Below are 25763 nucleotides of genomic sequence, written 5' to 3'. Positions count from 1 at the left end.
AAGAGTGTGAGAGGGGAAACTTGTATTTCTGGACTATTTTTCAACGAGCCTGCATTACTTTTGTAATTGAAAACAACACAAGCAATATTGGAACTTACAATGAGTCCACGACATAGGGGAGCTTACTGTGTAGTTAGAGAGACAATAACACCCAGAATGACTAGAGATTAAGGCTGCTCACTCTGTGGACTTGAGGTTTCAGATACTGAAACCAGGCCCATCTGAAGAGCAAACGCCTACCATTAACTGAGTACTTATTGTATGCCGGGGACCATGCAAATTGCTTTACCCATATTATTTCATTTAATCCTTTCAGCAACCTTCAAAGGTAAGTATTCATAATGCCCTCCTCTACATATGAGGTAACAAAAGGCAAGAGAGGTCATTTTCTTGAGATCACACTCAATTGGCATTATCAAGGCATAAAACCAGGACTTTCTGGCCCCAAAGTTCATACTTTGACCACTATTCCTTAAATTGCATCTACACTGATATAATTCTTCTGCTGTAACAACAATCTTACTTTTTTAGTTTTTAGTTTTTAAAACATTTATTTTAAATTTTATCAAAATATAAGGTATACTGCCATATTATAGAGCTATTGGAAATGAAGAAAAACAATAAAACCAAAGACACAAAGATTTGGTGTCTGATTTCTATTATTTTAGATAATTTCGACAACATCATACTTATGATTCTTATTGTTTTTTTTTTTTAACTCTAGCATTATATTATATGCTCTTTCCTCACAATTATCATATTAGTGGCTCCACAGTGTGCCAAAAAATGTATATGCTTGTGCATGTGTAGTGTATATTGAAATTAATCTGAAATCTAGTAGCCTAATTATTAATTTGGGAGCAGTTTAGTATAATATTTTTACATTATTTTTATTAATGAAAACTCTTGGACTATCTTTTTTTATAGTTAGTACTACTATACTATGTATACAAATGTTCTAATTAAAGTGTTTTGGGTATTGAAAAAAGTAAATGAGAGGTACTATGTGCCACATCTCATTAGTATTATTTTCTGTGCTCTTCTGGACTGGAGCAAGATGGGGAGGGTGTAGAGAGAGCAATAAGCAGCTTTGCAGCAGTTCAAGTACAAGATGGCAGTGGTCTAGGTTAGGAAAGTGACGATAACAATATAAGAAGCAAAGAGGACTTGAAGTATAATGGATAGAATTTGCAGATCAATTAGATATGGGGATAGAGCCAAAAAGAACTCCTACTTTTTTTATTTGTTTACTTGAGCTCTTGGTTAGATTGTACTGCCTTTTACTACACAAGACAGGGAATGTCAAGGTAGGAACAAGTTTGTGGAGGAAGATGATGAGTTTTGAACATGATGAGTTTGAGATGTGTGGTGTGTAAATGGAGATATTAAATGGGCAGCTGATAATATTAGTCTGGAACTCAGAAAAGAAGCATGAACTAATGCTATACATTTGAGAATAGTCAGCATAGATAATAAGAAAGCCATAAGAAAAAATGAGAGTGCTTAGAATGAGTACAAGTGAAATGAGGAGAAGTCTAAGAGAGAGCCCAACATATAGGCTTGATAAAGAAGAACACTGCAGATTAGCCTGAAAATACATAACTTGAGAGATAGGAAGAAAATCAAGAGAATATACTGTCAAGGAAACCAAAAAAAAGACTTGTTAAGGAAGGTGGAATGGTCATCTACATCAAATACTCCTGAGAGAGCAAAGTAAAATAAAGACTAAAAAAGTCCATTGGATTTGGTGACATGGAGGTTCGTTGACCTTAACCAGAGGGAGTTTGGTTATGCTATGGTGGAGCGCAGCTCTGATGGAGTGGGGTAAGGAAGAGCTCAGTAGGGGACCAGTGAATAGGCTTCCTGGGGTGCTGATCTATAAGGAGTTCCAAAGTATTACCAGAATAAATTCATAAAGTACAGTTTGGGTTGGTGGGAAATGAAGAGTGATTGCTAAATGAGTACAGGGTACTGGGGTGATAAAAATGTTCCATAATTGATTGAATGCTGATGGGAAGGAATCAGTAAAGGAGATGAGGAAAGAGATAATGGGGAGGACAATCAGTAGTCAAGGTTCAGGAGAAGTCTGGAGGAGATGGTATCCAGAAAATAGATGGAAAAAAATGGCCTGAGAGATGAGAAGAAATTGCATCTCCAATACAAGAGGGACAAATATAAATAGAAAAGCATGAGAATGACACAGTTTTGTTCATAGACTGCTCACAGAAAGTTGAAATTATTTCTTCTGATACTTCTATTTTTTGTGTGAGTTAGAAGGTATGTATTAGTTTCCGATTGCAGCTATAACAAATGATCAAAAACTTACTATTTAAAACAACACAAATATATTATCTCACAGTTCTGCAGGTCAGAAGTCCCACAGACTTCTCTCCTGGTTTCTCAGCTCTGGGGTTCACAAGGCTGAAAGCAAGGTTGGTTAGGTTTTTATCAGCAAGCTCTAGCAAGCTTCCAAACTCATTCAGTTTATTAGCAGAATCAAATTCCCTCCAGTGGCTGAACCAAGGTCTCTATTTCCCTGTTGGCCGTCAGCTGTGGGCCACCGTTAGCAGCTAAAATCATCTGTCCCAGAGCCAGGAACAATGTGTTGAATCCTTCTGCACGGAATCTTTCTGACTTCCTGTCTCATCTCTGCCTCAGCTGGAGAAAGTTCTCTGTTTTTAATGATTCATGGAATTAAATTGAGCCCACCTGGATCACCTAGGCTCTTTCTGGATTATTTTTCTATCTTAAGATCCATGATCCTAATTACATCTGCAACGTCCTTTTGTAATGTAACATATTTCACAGGCTCCAGGGATTAGGGTGTGGACATTTTGGGGGACCCATTCTGCTGACCACAAGGTGACATCATCAAGTGAAAATAAGGAAGTGGAACACAATGGAGGTGTTAAAAAGAAAAGGAACAGCTTGAGGTAGCCACTCTGGAGAGTAAGAACATGCATTCACTAGCGAAACTTCATAAATTTGACAAATGGCACAGAAGACTGAATTGAAGTTGTGGCCAGAGAGTTACCAAGAGTGTCCTTCTCCAGCAGCACTCAGCCGCTTGGGCATGGCACAGAGAATGGAGGCGGTAGATGGGACAGATAGGTAAAGGAGGGAGGGAGTCTGGGATAGTGTCAATGAAACAATAGAATGGGGAATAAAAGATGTCAGGAGAGAGGCAAAGAGAGGAAGGAGAAGGCCAAAGGATAAAAGAAAAGTAAAAGGATCGATGGCTGAGGGATGCTGGAGACACTGTAGATTATGTGAACCAGGGATAATCGATGGGAGAATTTGGAAGCATAAGAGATCAGGTGGTGAAGTGTACGAACTGTTTATCTGGCAGTTTGAGTCAATGGCAGGGCCTGGAATGTGGCTGTGAGCGGATGAGCGAGGTAGAGGAAAGGAAAAGAAAAAGAAGTCACTTCAGAGTTCAGGGCATTAGAAGAGTAATTATCATGGATACCCAGAATGATGGCCAGACCAGAGGTGGAAAAGACTGTACATCAGGTGCCAAACAATTAATAATAAGTTGGAATGAGCAGAGGAAGAAGATGGCATAGCAGATGTGAATGCCTCAAAGGAGAGGGCCATTTCACTAAAGCCTGGCTTAACCTTGGTCCAGAAGAATCTCTAGAAATCAAAGGGACATAGACTTTACCTTTCAACTCAAGGTACATAGAGTGTGAGAAGATAATCAGACACCCTCACCAGGCCCCAGAGAAAGTATGTCCCCAGATTTCAGTTAAGACCAAAAAATACAGGGAATATTCCAAGGAACGATTGAGCACATTGGAGAGTTTGCAATCATAAAGTAGGGATTTCAGAGGATACATGGGAAGGGTTAGGGAGTGATGGGTAGAGTCAGGAAGATCAGAGAAAATAAATCCCATAGCATTATGGAAATAAACGTATGCAGATGAAATAGACCTGTGAGTGGGGCTGGGAAGGTTTTCTTCCTAAACTCAACCCCTACCTTTTCTGGAGCTGACGGCTTGATCCTTTCCTGAAGCTAGGATAGTAGAAAGTAGTCTTGTGTAATATAACTTAAGGCTACAATGAAGACATACTTATTTAGCATAATAAAGTGCAGGAGATATGTCAAGAGGAGGTTAATCAGTACAAATGGTCTCATTTAATATTAGCTGCTTCATTCAGAGACCAAACTACTGTGAGGATTCCTGCCCCTCCCCTTTTTCCTCTCTCAGGATCCAGAAAACACTAACCTGCCTCTAAGCAGCTGTACTTAGATATACTTGATTATGACGAATCATGACCAATATGTTGGGAATAAGCAGGAGGAAATTGGTTTAAAAGTACTGAGTGGTCCTTCTTGGGGAAGATAGAATTCTGGTAGGGGTGGAGGTTAGGAGGCCACACTCTGCTGATCAAGAGAGGTCTGTTAGGGTAGAATACAGCTGTGGTGGAGCAGGAGTGGAAAGGGAGTAAATTGATTGGGCTGGAGAGAACAGTACAAAATATTCATCACTCGGGGGCATCTGGTTGGTTGAAATATAGTACCTGAAACAGAAGTAAGAACTGGTCTAACCTCTGGGGTTCTATACTTGACTGACTAACATTGAGATTGCTTTGTTTTTACTGTATGACCTTCATTTCCCCCACGGAGGGGTAAGCATTGGGGCCACATGAGAAATGACAGATAAAGTTCTCAGTTTCCTGGAGGATAGTGGGAACAGGCACCTTGGAAAATTCAGCAGCAGCAAAAAGGAGGCTTGCGTGATGACAATGATTTGATTCTCAGATTGATTAGTCTGGAGCAACATTGCCCAAACTTGCCAGTTACATAAGGATTATCATGTGAGACCCACATGAATCTTCAAGGGAATGATTTCAGATACCATTTAAAGTAAGTGCCTGAGATCATTCTTATGTTGAGAAAAATTTGGAAAATTTTAGCCTAAGGCAGTGATTCTCTACCACCACCACCCGTCCCCGCTCCCCACAATGTAGTTGAGCAAATTACATCCTCCCTAAAGAAATATTAGCCATAGTTTTCAATCAAGGACCATGACATTTTAGAAGTGGCTATCAGAATTTTAGGGCTGTTTGGGGTTGGGTAAGAGGGAGGAGGGAGGAGAGGATAAAGGAGACTTAAGTAGCATTAAACAGCTTCCCTAGAGAGACTGAGGCTCCTTCTTAATAGGGAGGGTCATCCCCTACCATTCCCACTTCCAACCTCCTTCTCTGTTGGACAATCACTGGTCTAAGTTCTAGTCTATTTTTTTATTTAATAGTTATATCCTGATGTTTAGAGGGTTTCGTGACTGTAATTCTTGTGACTCAGTCTACAAAGCTAGTCACCTTGCTATTTCAGCACAGTTGAATTTTAAGCCTACCAAACAAACCAAAGACCAGAGGTCACAGATTGGTGTCCATACCAAGAAAGTGACTCTCTGTAAGACAGCCTGCTAGTCTCCCAGGCTGCACCTACTTTCTTCATTGGCTTCCTCTCCAATTGTTTCCCCTGGTTCTATTCCAATTAGAATGTACACACATACATACATCCTCCTCCATACAGTTTATTAGGGTACTTTAAATGATCATATCACCTTACTCAAACTGGCCCTCCTTAAAAGGGATGAGACTTGAACTGCAAATTAAAAGACTATTTTTTCCTAATTTAAAATGCAAAGAAGGATGATATTGCAAGAGGACATGCTAACTTTATGTAGACCTAACTTTTCAGCTGTTAGCTTTAATTAAAATGCCTAACAAGAAAGGTACAAAGTCCGCCTGTTGATCTAAGCCTTTTCCATAATTTAGGGTAGGTAATAATTGCATAGTGATGTGCTTTCTACTCGAAACTACCCAGTCAGTGACCTCGAATATGTAATAAACACTATACCAAACATCTTTACAGCTTCCTAGTCAAATATAGTCAGAGATAAAGATATATAAAAGATGAGTAATAATAGACAAAAATCTTTGACCTCTCAGTTTCTTCAACTCTTGTAATCTTAGATGTGTTTTCAGACAACAGGCATTAAAATATATATTATATATATGCAATCTATAAATTCAACATGAAATAATCCTGGCTTTTATACTAATGTTGTTACTCAAAAGAACCAGAGTACTTTCATATATCATTAATTGATTTATGATATCTTTATGACATCCTCTTAAATCAAATTTCAATGACTCCTTAGTCTGTATTCAGTATTTAAGATCAAATGCTTTAAGATTCAGAAGGAAGTAATTACATATAACATATTTTTAAAACATTTCATATTTTCCTTTGTGTTTTTAAAATGCAGTTTCTATTTAATTTCTTGACATAACCCCCTCCCTAACACACACACATACACACACACACACAGACACACACACACACACACACACACACCCAACCCCTCATTCTTCATTCATTCCTGCCTTTGCCCTCCCCCATCTTTTTTTTTTATCTAGTCCTCATAAATTAATCCTGTCTTTCTTTTAACCCCTCTTCCTCTGGTCTGGTTTCTTTCCTTATATTTACTTTTCTTTTAGTTAAATTTGAAGCAAAAATTTTATCTTACTTTTATTATATGTATTCTAGGTTTCTCCACTTAGTAACCTGTTTATAGCAACCCTACTCAATAAATACATTTCATTAATTACACTTTTCACCCATTTTGAGACCATCTCTCCCATAGACTTTATCAAGTACTACCTACTTCATGCTGAGTTTTATAAGGGAGACAAAGGTGTGGCATATATATCTGGTTTCAAATTGTTCTCGATACAGTTAGTAAACTAAGATAAACACATTAGAATTACATTCTAACAATGTAATCATATTTCACTTGGAATTCACTTAAAACTTAATGTACTTACTTCACATTTGTTTTCAAAGATTTTCAATCCAACTAACAGACAGCATACCAATCTGCTTAGAATCCACTTTAATTGTGTCTACCAGTGTCGACAGGCTAACTTCTGTCTTCCCACTGCCCCTTCATCCCCAGGACAGCACCCTTTGAAACATGCTAAGTAATTTGGTAGATAACTAAATCAATAGCAAAAGTTAAGAGCAAAACATGAGATAATAGTAATTATATTAAGCAAAATGTTGAACCATAGGCATATGATTATACATGTACTTATATAGTCAGGGTCTTAGCAAGAAAAAGATGGCATACCCAAAAAGTGTAACTAAAAAGGGTTTAATGAAGAGACTATTTATAAAGTCTAGTCAGAGAGGTCAGCACAAAGATACAAGAATGATGAAGCACCCAGGGACACTGGGAAGTCATTACCACCTCTAGGACAGGAGCGGGGTGAGCAGGGAAAGATGTTTTGGGGGCCAGTTAGGAGCTATCACTGTGGAAAAGGGGCTGCCAGACAGGAGAGGGGCCTTAGGTGGAGGAATGTAGCCCCTCAGAACTGCAGCAAGAGGAGAGAGAGGGAGAACAATGATTCTGACCTCTCTCCTCCTGCCTTCAGATTTCTTGCTGGTGACTGACCCTAACTTCAAGTTGATGGATGAGGAAGTCCAGACGATGCAGTAGGTAAAGGTGCAGTGTCCAGGGGTACAGAAAAGAGCTGAGAAGGGTGAGAATGGATCTGAAAGGGCAAGTGGAGAATAAACGGGCCAACTCCCTAAAGTTTTAGAAGTCCGTGACAGGTGAATTTATGATAAGGTATTTCTAAGGCGGTGAACTCCAACATCTGCAGCACAGTTGGGAATAGTGATAATAAGACAAACCGAAGAGACCAGTGACCTCAAAATTTAGTTGTTAATACTCCATCCCCTCTTATTTTGGTGGGAAAATGCTCTTTTGACAGGCCAAACCTTTACCTTTATAGTAAAGGCCAATTAAGATAAAAAGAGAAACCAACACAAAGGTAAGGCTAGCAGTTATCAGGGTTTGCCCTGGACGATCCCAAGTTAAACCACACACACAACAAAAATCATCCCAAGGCTTGTAATGTAAAGACTCCCTAAGCGGCCTCTCTTCAGAAATATGTAGATAATCCATGCTTGGAATCTTAATTAATTAGAATTAATTTGTGAAAATATTCTAGGGATACAGTAATACACCAAATCATTCTTGAGAGTTGTGGTTTACCAACTGCTTAGTCAGTGAAGGCTCTGGGGCCCTTTGCATGCGGGAAATGACCTTCTCTGATCATGTAATCTGACCATGGATCCCAGGCATTGCTTGTTAATGGCAGAGTTAATGGCAGTTAATTCTCCTAAATTACTGGGCTTTAGTCAAGCAGACAGTGAAAGGAAAGTAGCCTGCTTTTCTCATCCCCACTTACATCCTGGCCACCAATTCCGTATTATCTTGACCAAACTGTGATCATTTTAAGTAAAAAATCCCCATAATCAATAAACTCTGCTACAGAACTGATGAGGGCAGAGAAGCAGACATTGCATTTGTCATTGAGGTCACTGGTGTCCTTCACCAGAGCAGTTTCGGAGGAAGAGGGCTTCCTGCCTGGTAAGCCAAGGTAGGCTGGTGATCCATGAACGACTGCAGGCGAGCTGAAGAATAAGCCCCTTAAGTTCCTGACATGGTTGGGGTAGGGGTAGAGTGACCTTGATTGCTGTCCTCAAGGAGCCAAATAAATATAACAATTTTCTCTGGTTGCTGTGACATGGAAAAGTTTGGAGAGCACAGCTGTAAAATAATAGCAGTGGAAGTCAGATTGAAATTCAGGAGTCTACGCCATGCCACCCTGAACAAGCCCGAACCCGTCTGATCTCAGAAGCTAAGCAGGGTTGGGCCTGGTTAGTACTTGGATGGGAGACCACCTAGGAAGACCAGGTGCTGCAGGTGTAAAAAATAAAAAATAAAGGATTATAAGCTGACACGGTGCTTACAACCTGTGAGATCAACCAAGAGTTGCCTCTCTTTAAAAAAAAAAAAAGAAAAGAAAAATTCAAAAAGATCAAGTGGAGAAATGCAGGTGAAGGCTGCAAGTATAGAGAATTCTTCCAAGATATATGTCAGTGAAAGAAAGGGGAGCGGGAATAAATGATTCTAAGTAAGTTCAATAGGCAGATGCTTGAGCACATTTGTAGAGAGTAGAGAAGGATCTGGCCTGAGAGAGAAATTAAAGATAAAAGGAAAAGAAAAGTTATTTAATATTAAGGTGGAAAGGAGAGCTGAGGGAGTTCACTACTATGACTACTATTTTCTTTGTCAAAATAAGAAGTTGAGTCATTGGCTGAGAGAGAGAAAGGCAGAATCTTGATATGGCGTTTTAAGAGGGAGATAAAGATGTGAAATAGCTGCTATCAGAAACGAAAAAGGAAGCTGGCGAAAGATAAGTAAAAATTTGCCAGTGTCAAGAGCTAAGCTGAGAATGAAGCTCATAAATTTATAATGAAGCTAATTGGCAGAGTTATAGGCTTAACACAGCTGTGAAGGGACATGTCGTGCTTGAATAGATAAAGTAGTTTGATGGTTTCATCTAGAACCAGGACCTGGTAGAGCAAGTAGAATAGTAAGATAAATCCCTGATACTCCAACTGCACTATGAACCAATTAAATGGGTGAGTCCAGGCACAGTATTTTTTTAAAGGTCTCCGAATGATTCCAGTGTATAGAGCCAAGAATGAGAACAACTTCTCTAGAATGATGTCTAGCATAACATAAATTCAGTTTAGCGAATGAGGGAATGGAATTAAGAGAGACTCTAAATAAAGCTAGGAAAGGGGTAAAGACTGACATCTCCATGAACTTGAAGTGTAAGTTTGAGGACAGTGTTTTCTGAGACAGAGATTTCTAATTTTATTATTTTGGAGCAGGTGCAGTTCTAAGTGATATGATTTACGCCAATCTGTCTGTGAGATTTTTGCATAAGTACCAGAGGGTTGAACCTTGGTACAGCAGTGGCGTTTAGAGGTCAGGGGGTTGGAAGTTTGTGAAGTTAAATGTTAAGGTTGCACAGCGGAGGGCCAGAGGGAAGATGGGGAGGAAGACTGCTGTTCAGGACCCTCAGATTGGATATTGATTTGAACCGAACTGGTTCTGACTTGCGCTTTTTCCTGTTATCTTCGTGACCCTAAATTCATGGTTTTCAGCAAATTCCTTGGGCCCTCTGTGTCTGAAGTTGCCTTTGCTTCCCTGGGTCCACTTTACACTAAGACACACATACTAAAACTTTATGGTGAATTAGTTCATTTTCCTGCTTTCAAGAGGTTAAGGCATTGAAGGTTGGGAGTACAGAGTACTGAAAAGTGGAACATGTCGCAATTCACCTTGTTTAATTACAGTTTTGCTTGAGGCTATTCTGATCAAGGCTTCTATTGAGCACAAATGACAATAGAAATAAAATTCATAAAACTCTCTCAACCCCAAATACTATAAGAGTTTAGGAGAAAATAAGAGTGAGGCCAATGACCTTAAAATAGCATTTTTTTCTTTATTTGAATAAGATATTCATTGCTCATGTATTTTGTTATAACCCATCACCTCTATATTGGATTATGAGTCACATTGAACTCTGATGGTGATTAGGTGATTAGGGTGGGTTGGGCTCCCATGAAAGAGTTTATGCACACCCTCTCCACAGTCCAGCAGATAAGTCATCTCCAAGGAACTGTTCTAGAATAGTTGGATAAAGTACAGTCAGGTGGTGAAGAAGTCTGTAACTCATTATTTTATTTTATGAATTACTTGTACTACTTCTTCCATGGAAGTAAACATTAACCTTCTAGATGGAAATCTGCCATCCTCATCATCTCTATGGCACTGAGGTTGCATGACATATCTGGGGGCAACCCCAGATGTCAGCATATAAAACAAATGGTACAAGCCTCAAGCAATAATTGATTAAGAATTATTCTCTTTATGGGAAATAATTAAGCACTCAAACCAGCAAACACTGGTGAACTCTCCTCCAGCTCTGTTGCCAAGGCAGGATGTTTTGGGATGTTTCAGGAGGACGAGTAAGACTCCTCACTGCAATAAGTGAGAGGAGATGAGCCACAGAAATTATCATATCAATTGGCATCTGTATAGGAAAAAGGAAGACTTCAAACAATATGTCAAGTGCTCACTGAAGAAGCAGAGCTAAGGAAAGACAGACGCCAGGTCTCATCTCACTTTGTCATTATTCTGTCCCAGGTTTCCACCTTCCAGCCCTCGTTTAGAACCTAGAACCAGCAGCAGCTTTCCAAAGAGAGTGCTGCCTCCAGCCTTGTTCCTCTCCATTTCATTCCACATTCTGCAGCCATCAGGCTCTTTCTAAAATGCCATTCTGGTTTTATCATTTCCCTACTTAAGCCCAATACATGGCTTCCCATTTCTCCCATTTCTCATGATAAAGTGCAACTCAGAGTATAGATGAAAAGGTCTATTATTACTTGATTTCTGACTACCACTCCTTTAAATTTGCCACTCTCAGCTCCTGTTCTTCACTGTATTAAACTTTAGTATGTTCAAAACAGTGAGGCTCTCTGATTTCCTCTTCTGGGAACTCTTTTTTCTGCGCTTTGGGATTCCACCTCTAAAAAGGTAAAATCATTGTAATGTAGGGAAGAAGCAAGAGAACTAAAATGTTAAATCAAGCTATATTCAGAGACTGCAATACACTGATCAGCCCTACAGCTAGACCTAAGGAAACCCGCAGAACAAAGGAAGATTTCAGCAGGGATTGCTAACAAATTATTTCCCCACACTGAGAAAAGGAAAACAGAAAAACAGAGTCTTGTGTAGAGTTGTGCCCTACACAAAATCATTCATTTCCTATGGCTAAAATCATGGGGAACCTATGGATCGAAGGCTGGGAATTGCCAGGAGGCCTTTCGCACTACATATTCTTACCATTTTATGCTACATACTTTCATCCTTTCTCACTGTACGCTCATATCAAAGGAAAATGAGTAAACAAAGCCTTTAAACTATAATTCACAGAAACTAAGAATGGTATATAAATGGATTCCCTGACATTCAGGCCTTTTTCCTGTCTTGGTTTTTTGTCTTTGATTTTTCCTTTCTCTTTTCTTTTGACTATAACTTTCTTTTGTTTGTTGTTTTGTTTTAAATTTTATTTTATTCGTTTCAAGTATACAATACATCAGTTAGACATTTATACAGTTTATAAAACGATCCCCCTAATTGCTCTTTCTCTCCTCTGGCTCTACACCTAGCCATTACATTACCACTGACTGCATTCCCTATGCCGTGTTCCCCATCCCTGTGACCATCTATCAACTGTTAATTTGTACTTCTTTAACCCTTCACCCCATTCTCCCAGCCCCCCTAACACCCGTCCCCTCTGGCCGTCACCAGATTGTCCTCTATATTTGTGAGCCAGTTTTTGATTAGTTTGTTCTTTCGTTCCTTAGATTCTGCGTATAAGTGAAATCATGTGGTATTTATCTTTCTCTGTCTGACTTAGTTCACTCAGCATAATAACCTCTAGGTCCATCCATGTTGTTGCAAATGGTAGGATTTCATTTTTTTATGACTAATATTCCATTGTATATATGAACCATCCATAACTTCTTTATCCAGTCATCTGTTGATGGATATTTAGGCTGCTTCCATATCTTGGCTATTGTAAATTGTGCTGCTTTTTGTAGGCATTTTAATTCTTTCTTGCACTCAGTCAAAGAACCCTCTCTCTCTCGGTGCAGGCCCACTTGGGGGAAATTTGCCCTGCATCATCAAGACTCAATTTAAAGATCCCAGTGGGTGCTCCTATAGCGCCCTGAACTTCTCCTAGCATAAGTTATTGTATTCTTTAAGTCATTTCATTATCTACCTGTCTTGCTGGACAATATTAGCTCACAACAAGTGTTTAACATTCACCATACCCTATTTAAGCATTTTCCTTGGCATATCTCATGTGATTCCCACAACGATCCTGTGAGGGAGACACTTGATTACAAATAGTTAAACTGAGGCTTATGTTAAATCATTTGCTTAAGTCTTATGGCAAGAAAGCTCCCCAGGGCAAGATGGTGTCAGTCTTGCCTATCACTTGATTCTCAGCAACAGTTGTACACCACCAGCCCTTAGATGTAGCTAGCCCTTACCTTGCACTTAGAATGTGCTGGGCAGATCTCAATCTTATATCAACAGGATGAGAGGTAACGGTTAAGTAACTTGCCCATGGTCACACGGCTAAGAAGTAGCCAGGCTGAGATTTAAACCCAAGCAACTGGCTTCAGAACAACCGTGTGCATAACTGCTATACGGGTCTTCCTTTGCATGAATAGAAATGCTTCAAATTGCAGAAACGCTAAGGAAATGAATGAAACAGTCAATAAAGCAAAACCAGCTGAGACCACCATTTAATAGAGCAACTTGTTAGTACTTCAGACAGCCTCCCACGACCTCTTCCACGGTACCCACAACAGAAAGATGAATGCATAGTTCCCACCAAATGAAAACACGTATGAAAGAAAGATTCTTTTTTTTTTTTAAATCTTGGAGTGCTCCAACTTTACTGAGTAGTAATCAGTGATAAAAAAAAATCAACTAAAGTTTCCTTTTTTGGCACTGAAATATGTACTCATATCACATTCTTTAGAGAAAATGGGGAGAGAAATCCAATGGGATTTTACAATAAACGGTTGAAGTAAACCAGCTATGCCAGAAGGCGACTGCTGTGGTCTGGGAAAAGAGAAGGATGGGAAAATCCTTGCAGTTCCAAACAAGGCAGAAAGTTTAGTTTGGCCTTGTCAAGTACAACTAGAACTTGGGTGGCAGAGAGAAAAAAGGAAAGGAATGCTTTTGTAGTTATATTTTTCTCCCTTCCCAAAATGGAGAATTTTATTGCTATTTCCTTTGATTTCTGTATTGTTTTTGGTGGTTTTGTCTGCAACAAATTGTTTTAAAGATCATATCACTATTGTTTTCCTTTCTGTAAAATAGAAGAAATATAATAATTAATGGGAAAAAAATTACTTTTTGGAGGATGAATGAAGGATGACGGGAGTCAGGAAGACAAGAGGATCTCTAAGAGAGTGAGGGACTCTCCCCCTAACATCAGAGGATATGTCCCTGTAGCATTGGTAGCTCCAGTGTAAGAGACCTCACTAATTGTCATGAATTTAATGCCAGAAGCTTATTTGAATTAGCTGCTGCCTTTTGTTAGAGATAAGAGACAAGGATTGTTGACCAGGAATGATGACTTGGAGAAGGGGAAGAGCTCACAGATCAGGGATGGGATTTGTTAGTGGATTTAGGGAGAAGAAGGTGATAGAAAAGGAGGAAACAAGCATGACTCATAGGTGTCTGGCCTTAGCTTCTAGGGGGAGCTAATTTTTGATGTAGGTAAAACTATGGGGAAGAAGAGATTACGGGGAACAAATTGAAAACTTTAATTTTGTACATGTTAAGTTTGAAATTTCTACACTAGAGTCCTACCTGGTATCCCTTGTTTTACTCACACTGCATTACAGTATTATAGTATCACTGTACAACTATTATAGTATCACTGTACAACAGCGAGAAGATCTTTTTAAATTATAACTCAGAGTCATCCAGTGAGTCCACATCTAACTCTGAGTGAAAGCCAAAGTCATTACTTCATTTCCACATGTCTATTTGCTCATTCTTTCCTAGCTGCACTGGCCTCCTTGCTGTCCCTTGAACATGCCAGGTATACTCTTAGTGTCTCTTTTTCGTGGAATGCTCTTTCTACATGTATCTTAGGTATGTTCCTGACCTCACTTCCTTCAAACTTTTGTCCAGACTTCAGCATCTCAATGAGGTTTATACTGAGCACCCTACTTAAAGTTGCTCTTCCATCCCCAGCACTCTACTATTTCTTTTTTCCTAGTGCTTCCATTTCATCACCTTCTGTTTTACTATGACTCTTTTATAAGGTCAATTGTTAATCTTTGTCTTCTCTCACTGGAATGTAAGCATCATGAAGGAGAGCGATTTGATGCTAATATATTCCTAGAACCTAGAATATAGTAAGAACTCAATAAATCCTAGTTGAATGAGTAAAAATAATTATCTGATGTCTAAGACATGTCAAACAGATGGTTGGATAGATAAGTCTGGAGCTTAGAGCAGAGATGAGACTTAAAAATATTAATCTGGAGTGAACAATAGTTAAAGCTATGAGCATGGATGAAATTATCCAAGGAAAAAACAGGACTAGAAAAGAGAAGTTTCAATATTACCTGGGAAATGCCAACATTTCAACATCAGGTAGAGATGAAGAAACCAATAAAGGAGTCAAATAATTAGACCAAGTAATGTAGGTGAAAACCAGGAGATGCCTGGAGAGGAGTTGTGTGAAGGAGAGAAGGGTCCACGGTGTCACCTCCTGCTGTGTAGCTGGTAAGATGAGGCTAGAAAAGCCTTAGATACTTTAACACCTATAATAGGAGGTCTATAGAAAATGTTTAAAATAGATTAAGAAATAGCAGTATAATCCTATAATTTTAAAATATGTAAATAATTACTAGTAGACACAGCGTCAATGTTGAAAGTGGTTTCCACTGGGAGTGGGTTGGGGGAAGGATTGCAGATTGGACAGGAGAGTGTTAGTTTTTACTAAAACCTTGTCATATGAGTTGAACGTTTAAAAATTATTTGCATATATTGGATAAAAATCAGTTACACATTGTAACTTGTTTAAATATATTGCATAGGAGGTGAAAAAAGGGAGACAGGAAGTGAGGACAGCTTTTTCAGGAAGCTTTGCCTGGAGGGAGGGGGCAGCAGCTCAAATATTCAAGAGTGGATTTAAATATTTTTTAAAAATTAAAGTAGTAATACCTCGTCAGTAAATCAAATATAATTCAGGGTTTATAATGAACGTCAAGGTTTCCTGCCCCTCCCTTTCCAACTCATCATTTTCCATTCACTTATCAACATTTAAACATATGGCTTCTCCCACGCAGCATGCGTGAGCATGATTTCCTGCCCGGAGAGGAAGGCACAGACAGAGTTTCTGCAAAGGGAGAGAAATGTTGCACTTTGGTGTGAGTGAGCCACCTGGCTGGCACACTGTTCTGCCCAGGTCTTACCACCAGCAGCCCCTTCACAGGGAGGACTGCCTAGAGGGAAAGCTAGGAAGGTACAGTGAGGGCGTTTCTGTGGCCCTGCTCTACAGAAGCCTATGATGTCTCAGGATCAGGGTCCTCACTAGGAAAATGCCTGTGCAAAGAGGAAAGAAAAAACAGTCGCTTAAAGCTGTAAGGCCTGAATTTAATTGGGGGAGTGAACAGAGTGATTTCCTATCTCTGCCCTCCTTGAGAAGAAAAGGTGAGGAGTGTCACAAAAACTTTCTGTTATGTCTTTGTCTAGACCCTGTGACACCATAATTATAAAGAAGCATAGAATAGTTCTCGTGGTCACACCTCTAATATGAGTACTGTAGGTAGGGACAGTTAATTGCACTCAGGTGCCTATGAAAGATTTCAAAACAAACATAAAAAGCCCCTAAGGAAAATGACTTAGCTGATCATCGAAGATCATTATTTAATGATTTTTAAAGATTACATTTTAAATTATTTGGCATCCTATCCTCTTTTTCCCAGTATATTTAAGAGAATGACAGATTTACAGTTTAATGCAATATAATCCATTACAAAAATTACTGAACTCAGATGCGATAGGCAGGGCTAGTGCACAAATATGTGCCACTGCCCTGGAGTGGGAATTCATTTTAGATGGAAGGTATGGTAACTAACTTGGGAAGAATCATCCAATCATTTCCAGAGGGATGTTTCATAAGTGTTCCCCATCAAGAACCTACCTCCTTGATGTTTTCCATGATACTGTCCATCACACCAAAGTGTCGATAGGGCGTGAAGGCACCACACCTTTTACCTGTGGCATGTGGTTACACCAACTAGAAGAGGGAAACTCAGATGCTTTCAGGGACCAGACAGGTACGTAAACTGGGAGCGATGGTGAGACCCACGGGTGCACGGATTAAATTAAAACTGTGTGTGTACATAGATATATACACACACACACACACACACACCAGCCACACTGTGCTGGCCAAACAAGGGTCTGCTGGTCACCTCCTTCCTGGGGGAAGGGAACACTGTCCCTGTACAAACTCAAAGGTTTCTGACTCCATTCTGGAGTAGAACTAACTTAGGCCTAAAGTAGTTCATCCAAAATGATTGCCTGAAGTCCCACTTATCCTTCAAGGCCTGCTCAAACCCCAACTCCTCCATAAATCTTTCCTTTTTCCCTTTGAGAATGAGCCTTACCTTCTGCTGACCTTGCTCTGTTACAGCCATTCTGTTGTTTCATAGTGCGGTGGGTTAGATACGCGTTAGCTTCAGCCCCTGCATCGCAAGGCCCAACCTTATGAATGTACACCTATTGAACTCTGTAAAATTTAAATGAAGGAATTTCTGAATATTTGATTGGCATACAGAAATTACCCAACGTCCTAGAACTACATTTAAATGAAAGAGCACCTCCTCCCCCAAAGTATTCTCTCAATGTTTCCCAAACTGGTGTTCCCTAGAACGTTAGTCCCAAGAGATGCAACCTAAAATGTGCTCTGTGGTCAAATGCAGCACTTCGTATCCTGATAGAGTCAAAAGGCACCTTGGGATTGTAAAGGCTCTCAGAAGATCAGGAGAGATAGAAGTTTACTTTTTTTACTTAGGTTTCTCTTCATACATTCATCCCATTTAAAGGCTTGTTCCTTGGGATGTAGCCTTTGCAGAGGTAGCAAGGACAGACTCTGGCCCTCAGTCTTCAGCATTCACTATCCTTGCTTAATTTACTTGCCCTCTTCATGTCTAAACTTTCTCATCTGTAAAATGAGCATAATAGCACTTATAGGGCTGTCATAGAGGTTCAATGAGTTAATAAATGTAAACTATGTGTCTCAGCCTAGATTTGGAGGTTAGGTCAGAAAATCAGGCCTCTCTCCCTACTTTAAATTCAGAAATAATTGAGAGATATGATAATGATCAAATATAGGCTTTGCTACCAATAAATGCTGTTTAGAGAAGGAGGCTTGATAATGGATTTGTTGATGTGACCCACCACCCCCCTGCCTTACCCATTTGACCCCCATTTGATTCAAGCCTCTCAGTTTCAGGCTGAGATGGATATGCAGGGTTTTCTTGTAGGGGAGGGTCATTTACAGCAGAGTAAACAGAGAAAGTGTCTGTCTTGTGGATTAGTTTGCTGGGGCTGCTGTAACAAAGTACAGCAGGTCCTCAAATAATGTTTCATTCAAGGACATTTCCTTATAATGTTGACCAGATGCCTTAGAAACTTAACTCTTATTTATATTGATTAGCCTATGTTAAAATTGGTTTTGTTATACTACACATCGTTTCACTGCAATTCCAAGGACTTATTGACGATGTTAAGTGAGGACTTACTGTACCACAAACTAGGTGGCTTAGAACAGAAATTTACTGTCTCACTTATCAGGAGGCTAGAAGTCTGAGATTAAGGTATCGGCAGGGCCATGCTTCCTCTGAAAGCTGCCAGGGAAGGTCCTTCCTTGCTTCTTCCAGTTCCTGGTAGCCCCAGATGCTCTTTGACTCAAGGCAGTAAAATTCCTGTCTCTGTCCTCATGGTCACATGGCATTCTCCCCCATCTCTTCACATGGCCTTCCTCTATGCATGTCTGTCTTTATGTCTAAATTCCTCTTTTTTATAAAGACCGCAGTCGTGTTGGATTCGGGATCACCTAGTGTCCTCACTTTAACTTGATCACCTCTATGGAGCCCCTGTTTCTAAATAAGGTCACATCCTGAGATCCTGAGGGTTAGGCCTTCAACATTTCCCTTTTGGGGACACAATTCAATCCACGGTATCCTGAGACCAGGCCCTCTATAACAGAGTGAAAGGGACTGAAGATAAGTTCTGATCTTCTCCCCCACATCACCAGAGACATCAGTGTCTTGCTTGGGAAGGAGTAAGGGGGGCAGCTTCAAGAGCGTCCAGAAGCGCTCCTAGTCCTTTCTCTCCTCCTAAAGCTGGGATTTAAAATTTTCATCTGCTCCCTGTGGGAATGGGAAAGTAGGGAAACATTCCCACCCTCACTCCCCAAAACGTAGCTCGAGGACGGCTTTGGGAGTAAATAAGTCTTTAGAACTGCGTTTATGGAATATGCCTTAAAATTTGCTAGCCAGAGTCCTTCCACCTCTCCTAAGGCTCTAGGGTATGTGTGTGTACTGAAGAAACTGGTTACCTAGACACTGGGAGGCGAGAACTCCTTGGTGTTGCACTTGGGGCCACTTCCAATTGTCTATGCCCTTGAGGCCTAGGTTCTTTCAAGCCTATTTTTTTGGTGGGGGGCATTATTCTCACTAATTTTGGGAACAGCTTTCAGCAGCTCATGCACAACAACAATATGCATTTAGATTTTCAATAACGTTTTGGGGGAGGGGAATGAATAGTCATTGATGAGGGGGAAAAATGATCTTACACATGGGACAAAAATAGTGTTTTAAATAGCAATGGGTAGAAGAACAAGCCAGGCATCTTAGTTTGGGGAGAGAAGCTAATAAATGTTAAGTGTCAACAAGTGCTTGACAAGTATTTGCTCACTTAATCCCCATGCCCTGTGAGGCTTGATGCTGGACTGCGGGGCAGGGCAGCTGTCTCCAGAGCTGATGCTTGTGAACACTGCATTACCACAGCCTCCTTTATACAAGACAGATGAAGTTGCTCATATCTATGTTCTGAGAGCAGTTTGTGTCATTTCTTTCACTGCACTTAACCCATCTGGAATTATTCTTTCTCCTGATTGTGACATCCTCAGGACAGGAATTGGTTCACACCCACCCTTAGCACCTGATTTGCTGCCTGTCACTTTGTAGGTATTTTAGTTAAATAAATGAATATTTTTTTAAACAAAGAACCCTTTGAAGATTTTTCTGATCCACACAGTTATTACAGTCTTGAAAACAATATTATTTGTGAATTGCAATTGCCTCACACCTAGAAACAAAAGTGTCTAGGCTTAATGATCTATATTCAGAGAAGTGATACTATAATGACCATTCTATTTCATTACTTAGAACTTTCCCCACAGTTTAAATTGAGAAAGCCCAATTTCTTCCTGGGTCTGTTTGTGGAAATGTTCAGGGAATTGTGCTCAGTGACGGATGCCTTAGAATCTTCAAGGAGCCTGCTGAGTGGTCATCTATGAAGACGCTTCCTAGACCTGGTGGAAGAAGGCAGCTCTCAGCCCATAGACTAACCCAGTAGAGAACAGTAGACTAACTCAGTACTCCATTCTAATAAGTCACAGAGAAAATGCATGTATTAGAGAGTCTTGAATACAAATCTAATGGTAACTGAAGTGTGACTTGCTTTGGGAAATGGAAGGGAAGAGAACCCCTGCTAATTAGCTGCTCATTAAACCAAATGCCTTGGTCCTTGTGCTACTCTAAACATTTTCTCATCTACAACAAATGAAAGAGCAAGGGGAAATAATATGTTCGTGGGAATACAGTTACTAGAGGCTGTGTAGAAATGGTGAGAAAGAGTATGTCTCTCCTATTTTCTAAACTCAAAGAAGAGAGAGAAAAATGAATATTGCTTCTTGGTCTGGTGATTTGTCTCTGGGCAGCCTACATCTTTAAATATTTGTTTGCTGGCTTCTGCGTTTCATTAATTCATTTGTTTCTTTATTAATTTTTTTAACATGCATTTACTGTGTACCAACTGTGTGCCAAACACTCTGTAGGACACTGGGAACATAGAGATGAATGAGACCTATCGACTATTCTTTAGAATTTAGGGAAGAATTTAAACATGGACATAGAGTAGACTGAACACACCTTGAAGGCAGGCGTAGAGACTGACTCATCGTAGTAACCTAGCATGATGACTAGAACATAGTAGGCAGTTAATAAATGTTTATTGAATGACTTAATAAAGTTATTGGTCATAATTAATTAAACGATTATCACGCTGTAGTGTTAAAGTACCAAATACATGTAGTATAGTCAAAAACTTCAATAAATACCAAAAAAGTAATTAGCATGGTAGTAATTTAATTAGATTTTCTGGGTAAAAACTATCCCAATATAACCTATAGAGTACACATTCTTTAATATATTGAAACTTCAAATGTGCTACAGTGCCGCTAAGTTGTAACTAGGCTTTAAATGAGCATCTAGGTTAGAATGCTCTTCCTTAACACTAGCTAATATTTCATTCAGCTGTGGCCCAACCTGAGGAAAACAACTGATGTAAAAAAGATATCAATTGTTCCAGTTACCTCTGTGAAAAGAATAGTGTGGCATGGGATGACAGTTTCAGTGAGGACATTTATAACAGCGAGTGTGTTTATATTCTTATTGATTTCTGATGGAACTTTTAAAATAGAAGCCATAAATTATGTATGGCCAAGACCTATTAGGAGCTGCAAGGGAACCACACTTAAAACAAATGGCCCAAGTACTGTACAGTCAGCTGGCTTAGAGCAAGAATTTCTAACAATAATTTATTTGTAACTGTTACTAGTCATGTTCATGGCCTAGGAGGATGCTAACAGATGTCTCTGATGTGGCTGTGGCCATGAGATGCCAGCTGTGGCAGGGTAAATGGGACCCAGTGCCTGCCTAGCACCAGAGGTTTTATTACAAGTGGCTCCAGGACCATGCTTGTCTCCACAGATGATGGCCCATAGAGGGCCACCAGGTTCCTTTCATAAGACTACATCCTTTATACCTGAGGGGCATTCTCCTCATGTCACGAGATGGACAGAAATTTCCAAAAAGCATAAGATAGAGTTGCATGTGTTCGATATCAGGGCTAATGACACTGCTAGTTTGAATATGCTTCAGCAATGGCTTGTCCCATAGTTCCATAAGGAGGTCTTGAGGCAACATTATCCTGCATCGAAGCAGGGGCATGCACGTTAACTTCTCCTAGTTAGAGAACTCCGTAGGTGAAGGATTGGACTTGGCACTTAAACGATGTGGTCTCCTTGGAGTTCGGGCTTAACAACACATGACAATTTGGTTTGAGGCCTTGCAAAAGATCTTTTTTATCTGCACCTGACAACATTTGAAGACACAAAAACAGTTATCGGGAGTGCTTTAATGCTTTCTAATTGTGCGAGTGGAGTAAGTTGTTCAGAAGAAAGTGGAGAAAATGTACAATCTGTATGGAGAATAGAGGGAAGCATACAAATAGCTTTTGATTGTTATCGTGGACTTTGTGGCCACCTGTACCAAGCCTTCACCTGTGACAACCAGGAAGGGAATGAACTAGTTGTTCTTCTGGAGAATGGTTGAGTGACCAGGGGACCAGGGCTGGTTAGCAATTTCTGGGCACAGGCCAGCTCTGTGACAGTTAAAAGGCATATCCTGGCCCTTTTCAAAAACTTCATCATAGGACAGGGACCTGGAATCTAGTAAATGGTTGGCAAATGTTCTGAGACCTTTCTTCCTGGCTTGTAAGATGGAAGTGAAGTTCATTTTTTTAACTAATGTTTATTTATTGAGCATTCGCTACGTGCTAATTGTCAGGACTACCACAGTAAGTGAGAGATCTAGACTATCTTGATGGAGTTTGCTATTAGCCTAGTGAAGAAAAAAAACTTTAAAATCAAATCACAAAAATACATATATATATTTTCATATAGTGATATGTGTTGTAAAAGAGAAATACAGCGTTGTTTGAGGCATTATTATAGGAGAGCTTAATTTAGGTTTGGGGTTTGGGGAAGGCCATATTCTGAGCAAATGACATTAAGCTGAGAGTTGAAGGCTGGCACTGGAGTTAGGAGAGAAAGAGAGAAAGGAATAGGGGGTGAGAGAGAAAAGAGTGTGTGTGTGTGTGTGTGTGTGTGTGTGTGTGTGTGTGTGTGTGTGTACATGTGTCTGTGTGTGTGCAGGTCACGTGCTGGGGAGATAGAAAGTATCTTGGGCTGAAGGAACAGCAAAGGTCTTGTGGGATAAACTTGCCCCTTTTGAGGAACTGAAAGAAAGCTATGTGATTGTCATGTGGTGCTTGAGGCAGAGATAGGTGTGAGTGGAAGCTGGAGGCATGCAGGGGTCATGCCATTCAGGGCTCCGTAGGCCATCTTGTGCATTTGTGATTCGATTCTAAGGATACAGTGTGTGTTTGTCAGTGACCTGCAGATGGCAGATCAATTGGGGTGTACCCCAGCTGCTGATCCGGTGATAGTGCTGCTCAGTAGTGGTTCTTTAAAGTGAACAGGGATTGAAGTGTGACCTTGGGCACAAAGCCAGAGAAACTGGGTCAGATCTCATAACACATTTTGTAGTTTATCAATGATGGTGACAGTGTTATATCAAGGTTGTGAGAAAGGTATGGAATCATGCAGGAAAATACTTCATGTTGATTGCATCACCCCCAAACCTCAAATGCCATGAGCATGTGTGTGCAAACATCCAGGAAGGCAGGGCCCGTGAACAGAGAGAGTCCCTGCCGAAAGGGAAATCTGAGGGCAGTTGTTCAGTTACCATCCCACCCTAATAGAACCTCTCCTTGCAAGCTGCTCCCTCCTATCCCTCAGCTCAAGTAACAGGACAGTTTAAATAACTCACTAACTGGACCCTTCTCTTAAGCTTGAAAAAATTGTTTTTCCTTTTGATTTTTAGGAAAGAGTCATCAAAAAAATACCAAGCTGCAAAATCTTTAATATTCCAAAGAATGCCTATGGTGCTGCCCATATCTGCAAAGCCTGGGCTGGAGTTTTTGTTTTTGATTAAAATTCTAATAATAATCCCAAGGAGAGTGTATCTTACAATGTGTTTTTTTTTTTTTTGTAAGTATGAAAGCCAACATGTTTTGCATTTCACCTGCAAATTGCTTTTCTTTTTCTTTTAAATTTGGTGTGTGGGAAGTATATGCACAACTATGTGTCATAACCTACAACCCCAATGAAACAGGGAAAACTTCATGGATTAGTAGAGGTGAGGACTATTATTTCAAATTATGTTTTTATGAGTTTAACCATTATATATTAAAAAAAGAAAGTTGTTGACTAAAAACAGAGTTTATAGACTACCAGATGGTTTATATGATCTATTGTTTACAGATGTATCAGGTCAGAAGAATAATGAATTCTTGGCTTTAAGTACATACTACAGACCAGAAACATAACTGCTACAGAATGAATCTGAATTGGTTGAAGAGGCAATGGACTAATTATTTCAGAAGATTGAGAATGAGGACAGAAATGTGCTAGATATGCCCAGTCTATAAGAACTCTGCACACTGCTCAGTAGATGACCAACAGCCTCCAGTCTTTAGGCAATAAATCTGAATTAATTCTTATCCTATATGTGCCTTTAGAGAAAAAATAACTCCCTCTGTCTCATTTGCACAATCTTAAGAAAAGTGAGAAAATAATAATAACCCACTTGACAGCTGGAAATATGGCCATGACGAAAAATAATTCTAAAGCCATTGGCGGATTGGGGCTGGATCCACAGAACTGAACAGTATGAGGGCTGAACAAATATTTCTCAATTTCTATTGCCACAAGATTGTGAAGTTGGCCTTCTAGAGAGCAGAGCTAGACCATTCTTATCCTTGAGCTAATCTTGGACCACAGATAATGGTTATAGCCAGCTAGACTAGACAGTTTCACTATAAAGTGTAATATAACAAAACCACTATAGACTCAGTGTTACATAAATACTTACTTCATCATCACTATTACTGATTCTTAATTGCATATTGAGTCCCATTTTAAAAATTCAGATGATTCCATACTAGAATACCAGGAAAATTATCTCTTCTCAGCTGTGAAAATGGCATGCTCCCACCAGCTGCCTTTATTTGAACACCCTTCACGGGACATAGTGAAAACTGGAGGAAAGGATGTTTACTTGAAATTGTTTCTTTGGATTCTTTGGCAGAGGAACAAACCCACTGACTAAAATGTCATAAATTCTTGCAGTGAGGCAATAATAAACCTCTTTGATATGAACCATGGTTATTTTCAGGTTCTTAATACATTTTATTTTGCTGAAAGAGTAGGCCTTCTTAACAAACGCTTTTTTTGTGTTAAGTTTATCTCCTGAAACATAAAAACATAAACTCTTATCTGCTAACTGTGGGAATTAACTTCAATTAATTAATTTATAAGACTTAAAAGGATTTAAGATTTTGTAACTTTAGATAAAGCACAATAATGTTATTTCTAGTGCACTGATTAATTTCAATACCTGAGATTATGTTTCCTGCAAAACTCTATGTTTGGACTTTGGATTGTAAATTTGCCACACCCCATACTTCTACATCATCTAGTTCTCTGAAGATCATTTCATAGATTGCTAGAATATATTAGAAGAATAAAAATTAGTCAATTGTTTTATTTCAGGAGTTCTAGGAATTGAGGAGATAAGAATAGAAAATGCAGTAACAAGTTTATTTCATTATACTATTACCCACCCTTCTTTTTTGTTTTCCTTCTCAATATTATTTCTGCACAACTTTTTGCAGGTTGTCCTAAGCAATAAAATAATAAAAATCAACAGCCATGCTTTAATGAACAAACTGGTATCAATGGTTTATAGAACACTCTTGAGTTTGCACACTATTGAATAGCTCAGTATACCTTCAGCCTGTCATTTACTTCTGGGACTCCGAAGTGGATTGAGTTGTCATTCTGGATCAATGTGTTGTGTAAATAATAAGTAAGGTGGAGACTGCCAGAAGTCCACCAAAGTATGTTCCACCTTTCTTCTAAATTATAAAGTTGTAGGTGAGCCCATGGTTTACAAACTGGGAGTGCCATTTCCAACCCCCCTTATAGCTAGATATGGCCAGGTATATTCCCTAATAGAATGTGAATGGAAGTGATGTGTGCCATTTATAGGTTCAGACCCTGAAATACTGTATACTCCT

The 25763-nt window shown here is 39.6% G+C and overlaps 1 pseudogene; it reads left to right on the top strand.

Moving 5' to 3' along the window:
* Nucleotides 1–8674: 8674 nt before the first annotated feature.
* On the top strand, nt 8675–8792 carry LOC112485603 (annotated as a pseudogene).
* Nucleotides 8793–25763: the final 16971 nt, after the last annotated feature.

The sequence above is a fragment of the Pteropus alecto genome, unplaced genomic scaffold (genome assembly GCF_000325575.1).
Source record: "Pteropus alecto unplaced genomic scaffold, ASM32557v1 scaffold5, whole genome shotgun sequence".
Classification (NCBI taxonomy): Eukaryota; Metazoa; Chordata; class Mammalia; order Chiroptera; family Pteropodidae; genus Pteropus; species Pteropus alecto.
This window is presented reverse-complemented; position numbering and strand designations above follow the sequence as displayed.